Source organism: Gorilla gorilla, chromosome 12 (assembly GCF_029281585.2).
Source record: "Gorilla gorilla gorilla isolate KB3781 chromosome 12, NHGRI_mGorGor1-v2.1_pri, whole genome shotgun sequence".
In the NCBI taxonomy this organism is placed as follows: Eukaryota; Metazoa; Chordata; class Mammalia; order Primates; family Hominidae; genus Gorilla; species Gorilla gorilla.
This window is the reverse complement of record NC_073236.2, coordinates 118,337,035-118,345,871: the sequence shown is the minus strand read 5'-3', so window position 1 is coordinate 118,345,871 and position 8,837 is coordinate 118,337,035.

Sequence of the window (8,837 nt, the reverse complement as noted above, 5' to 3'; positions counted from 1 at the left end):
TAAGAAGCTGTTGCTCTTTGTGGAAGAGGAGCTGAATGAAGTCTGATTCCTTTTTCACATGGCATCCTCCTGTTTACACTCAGGTAAATAGTCTGGACAAATGAAGTACAAGAAATATGAAGTTCTTGGAAAAAAGGCAGAATCATAAGTCATTTGTGTTCTCTATCAGAAAAGATTGACTTGTGCTATCAGGAACAGAAGACCTGACTAATAGGTACTTAAATACATAGGGAGTTAGATTATGCACTAGAAGGTCTGGGCCTGGGAAATCTGTAGTTTGTAAGGTCAATCAAGACCTTCTGGATTTAAGAAATCAGACTCTGTTTTCCTGTGTTGCTATCTTCAGCATGTGGATTTTGTATTCATGGTCCCATTTACTGCTACATTTTCTTATTACAGGTAGGAAGAAGATAGCAGAAAGGGTGGTATCCGTATATTTCTCCTATTTCATTGGTCAAAACTGTATCATAGGACTTCACCTGAAGCTGGAAAACGAGACAGGAAATTGAGATTTTACGGATTTTTTTTTTAACTCTTTAAGTCGAGGTTGGCAAGGGAGAAGGGCAACTATGCTACTCATTATGCTACTCCTTATACATCCATTGTATTACATGGGTGCCCCATGGTACACTGCTGTATTTAAGACCCAATATACAGCATTTATATTACTGGTGAAAGAGGCTGATTATATATTGTTCATTCAAGGACAGTCTTAAGTTCTCCGTTATTTGCTTTCTGTATTTGTACAGAAAAGATATGTTGTGAGCTCAAAGGAGCAGAGACCAAAGCCAATTTTTGCTAGCATACTTAGCCACCCATTCTGTAGCATTTGAACTTTGCTGATGATCGTTTACCACGCAAGAGCGACTCTCTTCTGTACTTTCACCATTTGCTACAAGGTCATCCTTGAAGAGCTGCAAGACAAACTCACTGACGTCTTCAGCAAAATGCATTGCCCTACTTCTTAATTAGCTGCTGGGAAGGAGTAGATTGTTTTGCCATTCCAGTGTCCCCATTTAATTCATTGGGACTTGGCTCTGCTGGTGGAGAAGGGGCTGGGAACAGCTCTTGATGGCACAGCCTAATGAGGCTATCAGTAACACACTGATGCGATTAGACCTCGAAGCATCTCAAATATGTTAGGAGGCAACCTGCACAATACTGTGAAAACCTGGAGCAAGAAAAGGATTTAGTGATTGTGTTTTATTTAACTAAGATGAAAGCAGCAATCTTCCCATCAGGCACTATTTATGATTAATTAAGATAGATTCTGTAAAGCAATCTATGCTTTTTTGTGCTCAAATGGAGGCATGCTAACAAGAGAGGACAATCATAAAGCTCCACAATCTGAACAGTAATGAGCCTGGCTCCAGCCCCACCAGCTAAATTTCATCTCAGTGACATTCAAGGTTTGGCAGCCACCTCCAAGCCTCATCACAGATGCTAATAGCAAATCAACTGAAATGGATGATGCGGGCAATGCCAAACCTGCAATGATTTGTGTCTTTTTAAAAGCTCTCTTCCAATTTTCTGTAGATTTGCTAGAGGTGGATGAATACATACATGGCATGCATGTGGGTGCAGAGGGGAGAGAAGCAGAGGGAAGATGAACACATTTCAAGGTGGGCTTCAAAAAACAGGTAGGGGAAGGGGTAGAGAAAAAGAGACAACTGCCTGGGTGGGTCCAGAATTCATAGAGGGCCAAGACTTCGAAGCGTACTTACATACTGATTAGTATTTATGAGCATCTTTGATCATCTCTCAAAATGATAATTCTGATGACATTCAAGATGTTACCCGCAGTTACCAAAAATGACCAAACAAATATATTTTGAAGCCACTGGACTAATCTAGAAAACTGCAAAACAAAGACAATAATAGCACAACAGTGGCTTTCTCGCTAAAATCTTCTAATGTCAGAGACCTATTCATTTTTCAAGTTATTTCAATGGATTTGGGCCAAAAATCAGTTTCTTATTTAATAAACTGTGGTGTCCGTTAATGTGTGCCAATCATTTTGAAGGAAACAAAAGAAGGGATTTATTTTACCAATTTCCTTTGAAATACAAAAAATATTTCATGCTTCCATTTATTTTATACCTATTTATTGAATGTCAATCATGTGCCAGGTGATGTAATAGGTTTTAGAGATACCTGACAAAAAATATAAACATGTATTCTGACTTCATAAGACATGTCCATTAGCGGGATTCAGAGGAGGAAGCAGGCAATTAAAACAAAACATGATTTATGCTGTAAAGGGAGAAATACAGAGTCCTAAGAGAGAAATAAGAATACCCATAACCAAGAAATAATGATGTTGAGGAAGGGGCAATACCAGAAAATTTCTTAGAAAAAGGAATGTCTATGCTGTGACATGAATGATTAACAGAAACTGGCTGAGAACAAGAGTAGGGTTTGTGTGTGAAAAGGGTATTCTGGAATGACGAAACAGCTTACAAAAAAAAGAGGTTAGAGGCTAGAGAGAGAAAGACATAATTCAGAAAACAAAATTTTTCCATATGGTTAGTGTGAGTGAGGGGGTGGGAGGGAAAGGGATTTGGTGTAAAATCACGTAAAGGAGTTTCAACTAATTCTAAAGTATTCTTAAACCATTGTATGCCCTCATGAAATCTGTGTTTTGGAATTAAGGAAGAGTGATCTATGACGGGTGAAACTAAGGATTAGGACATGAGTTAATAGGTGGTTGTGGGGATAAAATCAGATGAAGGTATTCTTCTGAGAAGCAGGATAAAAGCAGTGCAATTGTGACAAATGAAGATCTTTGGAACTCTTTAGGAAGCAAAATCAATAGGCATTGGGGACTAATTATATGACAGACCTTCTGGATAAACCCAAGACCGTGGTAGATAATGGTGATCTGAGATAGAAAATCCAATATGACGGGCTTGGGATCTGGGAAGGAAGGTTCTTCTTCTTCTTCTTCTTCTTCTTCTTCTTCTTCTTCTTCTTCTTCTTCTTCTTCTTCTTCTTCTTCTTCTTCTTCTTCTTCTTCTTTCTTCTTCTTCTTCTTCTTCTTCCTCTTCCTCTTCCTCTTCTTCTTCTTCCTCTTCCTCTTTCTTCTTCCTCTTTCTTCTTCTTCTTTCTTCTTCTTTCTTCTTCTTTCTTCTTCTTTTCTTCTTCTTCTTCTTTTCTTCTTCTTCTTCTTCTTTTCTTCTTCTTTCTTCTTCCTCTTCTTCCTCTTCTTCCTCTTCTTCTTTCTTCTTTCTTCTTTTCTTCTTCTTCTTCTTTTCTTCTTCTTCTTTCTTCTTCTTCTTCTTCTTCTTTCTTCTTCTTTCTTCTTCTTCTTCTACTTCCTCTTCCTCTTCCTCTTGTTCTTCTTCTTCTTCTTCTTCTTCTTCTTCTTCTTCTTCTTCTTCTTCTTCTTCTTCTCCTCCTCCTCCTTCCTCTTCCTCTTCCTCTTCTTCTTCGATACATGTGCAGAACGTGCAGGTTTGTTACATAGGTATACACGTGCCATGGTGTTTTGCTGCACCCATCAACTCATCATCTACATTAGGCATTTCTCCTAATGCTTTTCCTCCCCTAACCCCCCATGCCCCAACAGCCCCTGGTGTGTGATGTTCCCCTCCCTGTGTCCATGTGTTCTCATTGTTTAACTCTCACTTATGAGTGAGACCATGTGGTTTTCTGTTCCTGTATTAGTTTGCTGAGAATGATGGTTTCCAGCTTCATCCATGTCCCTGCAAAGGACATGAACTCATTCTTTTTTATGGCTATGGCTGCATACTATTCCATGATGTATATGTGCTTCATTTCCTTTATCCAGTCTATCATTGATGGGCATTTAGGTTGGTTCCAAGTCTTTGCTTTTGTAAATAGTGCTACAATAAACATATGTGTGCATGTGTCTTTTTAGTAGAATAATTTATAACCCTTTGGGTACATACCCAGTAACGGGATTGCTGAGTCAAATGGTCTTTCTGGTTCTAGATCCTTGAGGAATCACCACACTGTCTTCCACAATGGTTGAACTAATTTACACTCCCACAAACAGTGTAAAAGTGTTCGTATCCCCCCACATCCTCTCCAGCATCTGTTGTTTCCTGACTTTTTAATGATCACCATTCTAACTGGTATGAGATGGTATCTCATTGTGGTTTTGATTTGCATTTCTCTAATGACCAATGATGATGAGCTTTTTTTCATGTTTCTTGGCCATATAAATGTCTTCTTTTGAGAAGTGTCTGTTCATATGCTTCACCCACTTTTTGATGCGTTTTTTTTTTTTTTTTTTGTAAATTTGTTTAAGTTCTTTGTCGATTCTGGATATTAGCACTTTGTCAGATGGATAGATTGCAAAAATTTTCTCCCGTTCTGTAGGTTGCCTGTTTACTCTGATGATAGTTTATTTTGCTGTGCAGAAGCTCTTTAGTTTGGTTAGATCCCATTTGTCAATTTTGACTTTTGTTGCAATTGCTTTTGGTGTTTTAGTCATGAAGTCTTTGCCCATGCCTGTGTTCTGAATGGTATTGCCTTGGTTTTCTTCTAGGGTTTTTATGGTTTTAGTCTTAATATTTAAGTGTTTAATCCATCTTGAGTTAATTTTTGTATAAGGTATAAGGAAGGGGTCCAGATTCAGTTTTCTGCATATGGCTAGCCAGTTTTCCCAACACCATTTATTAAATAGGGAATCCTTTCCCCATTGCTTGTTTTTGTCAGGTTTGTCAAAGATCAGATGGTTGTAGATTTGTGGTCTTATTTCTGAGGTCTCTGTTCTGTTTCATTGGTCTATATCTCTGTTTTGGTACCAGTACCATGCTGTTTTAGTTACTATAGCCTTGTAGATTGAAGTCAGGTAGCATGATGCCTCCAGCTTTGTTCTTTTCGCTGAGGATTGCCTTGGCTCTATGGGCTTTTTTTGGTTCCATATGAAATTTAAAGTAGTTTTTTTCTAATTCTGTGAAGAAAGTCAATGGTAGCTTGATGGGGATAGCATTGAATCTATAAATTACTTTGGGCAGTATGGCCGTTTTCACTTTATTGATTCTTCCTATCCGTGAGCATGGAATGTTTTTCCATTTGTTTGTGTCCTCTCTTATTTCCTTGAGCAGTGGTTTGTAGTTCTCCTTGAAGAGACCCTTAATCATCAGATTCACCAAGGTTGAAATGAAGGAAAAAATGTTAAGGCAGCCAGAGAGAAAGGTCGGGCTACCCACAAAGGGAAGCCCATAAGACTAACAGCAGATGTCTCTGCAGAAACCCTACAAGCCAGAAGAGAGTGGGGGCCAATATTCAACATTCTTAAATAAAATAATTTTCAACCCAGAATTTCATATCCAGTCAAACTAAGATTCATAAGCGAAGAAGAAATAAAATCCTTTACAGACAAGCAAATGTTGAAAGATGTTTTCACCACCGGGCCTGCCTTACAAGAGCTCCTGAGGGATGCACTAAATACGGAAAGGAAAAACTGATACCAGCCACTGCAAAAACATACAAAATTATAAAGACCATCAACACTATGAAGAAGCTGCATCAACTAACGGGCAAAATAACCAACTAGCATCATAATGACAAGATTAAATTCACACATAACAATATTAACCTTAAATGAAAACGGGCTAAATGTCCCAATTAAAAGGCACAGACTGGCAAATTGAATAAAAATTCAAGACCCATTTGTGTGCTGTATTCAGGAGACCCATCTCATGTGCAAAGACACACATAGGCTCAAAATAAAGGGATGGAGGGCATCCTGGTCAACATGGTGAAACCCCATCTCTACTAAAAATACCAAAATTAGCTGGGTGTGTTGGCCTGTGCCTGTAGTCCCAGCTATTTGGGAGGCTGAGGCAGGAGAATCACTTGAACCAGAGAGTCAGAGGTTGCAGTGAGCCAAGATCGCACCACTGCTCTCCAGCCTGGTGATAGAGCAAGACTCCATCTCAAAATAATAACAACAATAATAAATAAAATGTAAATAAATAAATAAAGTGATGCAGGGATATTTACCAAGCAAATGGAAAGCAAAAAAAAAAAAAAAAAAAGCAGAGATTGCAATCCTAGTCTTCTGATAAAACAGATTTTAAACCAACAAAGGTCAAAAAAGACAAAGAAGGGCATTACATAATGGTAAAGGGATCAAGGCAACAAGAAAAGCTAACTGTCCTAAATATATATGCACCCAATACAGGAGCACTCAGATTCATAAAGCAAGTTCTTAAAGACCTACAAAGAGACTTAGACCCACACAATAATTGTGGGAGACTATAACACCCACTGTCAATATTAGACAGATAACAAGACAGAAAATTAACAAGGATATTCAGGACTTGAACTCAGCTCTGGACCAAGCAGACCTAATAATAGACATCTACAGAACTCTCCACCCCAAATCAACAGAATATACATTCTTCTCAGCACCACATCACACTTTTTTCTAAAACTGACTGCATAATTGGAAGTAAAACACTCCTTGGCAAATGCAAAAGTTTTTTTTAAGAGATGTTAAGTCTGTGGGCTATTCAACTAACCTTGTCTAGCAGATAATGCATAATTATAATGCTGGAACTCACCATTGATGTTAGATTTGGAAGCATTGATTTGTCTATGATGAGCCTACAGAAGGTATGAAAGTGAATGAACTCACTCAAAAACATATAGCGCTGGAAGAGAACCTAGGCAGAAGCTTGGAAAAACACTAACATTTACAGGTTGGGCAGAGAAGGAGCCCCAAGGAGACTTGGTATCAAGAAAGTTATTAGTGGTAGAAGTAAATTTTCAGTGACAGAATGTAAATGACTTGTTAAAAATGTTTGACTGTGAAAGGGAAGAGAAAAGTTAGTTGATATTTGAGGTGAATGTGGGGGCTGAAGAGTAATTCCTTTTTAAAATGGGAGAGAGCTTAGTATATGCACACAGTTTTGGAGGTTATGATAATCCAACCTGGGGATAAAGTTTACCTTTGAGTAGCTCATGAAAAGAGGATTTGCTAAGCAAAGGAAGGATGTTAACACATTTGTGGAGAGGCATATTTAACCTACTAAAGAACAAAGTGCTTCTCTGCACTCTAACAGCAGCTATTTGCATAGGCACGGTGTGATTAAAGATTGCTCTTACCTTCTCCCTAGAGTCAAGCTTGTCTTTGACAGTACTTTGTTAGTGATGATTTTGAATATCAAAGTTTGTTTGTTCATGTGTTGTTTCCTTCATTCTCCAGCTTTCCAGGTACTGGTCTAGGTGTTAAGAATTCAAAGAAGGCAAAGTTGTTCTTTCCTCAGAAATGAAGTGTCTGGGGGAGGAGAGAGACATTGAGAGTACAGTAAGTGAATTCTGGGAGGGAGGCTCAGGCGCAGGAGGAGGCACCAGCCAGCCTGTGGCAGGAGTCAGGGGAGAATGTCTTCCTGGAGACTTCCCTGAAGCCTGGGAGGTTGAGTAAGAATTTGCTAAGTTACGTTTCTTTCAGTATATTACATCATTCATAATTTCTCCTAATTCAGCCATAATTTTTCCTCCTAACACCTTTATATTAGGAGTGAGCACACTTGCTCTCCTAATATAAAGAGACTTGCTCTCCTAATATATTAGGAGTCAGCACACTTGCATCTCTTAATCGGGTGACAGGAAATATTTTTATTGTAGCAGGCCATACAGTTTCTGTGACAACTACTCAACTTAGCCTTTGTGGTGTGGAAACAGTTACAGACAATACAGAAATGATGGACATGGCTACTGAAAATATTTAATTTCCCCCTGAGCTCTGTGATCCTGGAAAACAGAAGGTTAAGGACTCCCCTACCCTTTGTTTTGGGACACGGCTTACTGCAAAAACCACCCTAATTCATATATATGACTCAGATAAAACCCATGATTCCTTACTTTTTTTCTCCTGACAAGGCCAGGCATAAACCCTCCACATTTTCATTTTTTTTCTTGCCTCATAAATAATTAGCTGAACTGTTCTGCTACTACTGAAGAATGGGAATAAAATGCTTTTAACCAATCTTTGGTTGTTTCTCTCCTTTCTCCCAAGCCCCTGAACTTTCGCCCTTCTTCAACCTTAGGCATCACACAGCCCTCAGTAAGGATTGCTCCCTGGAAATAGGCTGGCCTCAGCATAAAACATTCTACTATCTCATCTACTCTCTGATCATACCACCTCCCCACACTCGGTGTTTTTCAGCCTTGCCCATTCCCCTCCAGAAAAGACTTGCTGATCCTACGGTCAAAGCCTACTTTCCATTTCAGTTGTCTCCGTCTCCCTGTCTCAATTACAATCTTTCCCTCTCCTCCCTCCCTTGCAATAATCCTTTGCAAGAAAATCTTTTCTTTATTTCTCGATTTGTTCATAAAATTTGCTTATTGATACTGTGTGCCAATAAAGCACACTAAAATTTGAATTTTATATAACTTTCAAGAGGCACAAAATTTTATTATTCTTTTGATTTTTTTCCCAACCTTTTAAAAACGTAAGAATCATTCTTAGCTCACAGGTCAAACAAAAACAAATGGTAGGCCAGATTTGACCTGAGGGCCATAGTTTGCCAATCTTTGCTTTATAATAAAGAGACATCAGGTTTAACAGAACCTGATTCTCCTGACTTTATTCAATTCAATAAGCACTTATTAAGTGCTTACTCTATGCTTAGCATTATTCTAGGTCCTGGAGATACAGTCATGAACAATATAAATATTGTCCTACTTTCAAGGAATTTAGAAATAGAAGCATAGTATTACTTGTAATGGCAAAAACCGCAATTAGTTTTGCACCAACCTAATATTTAACTTCACCATTCTCTGCTCCTCTTACATATGTGATGCTTAATGCAGGCTGTGGTAGATGTGTTATAACCACACGGTGTTACTATGCATAT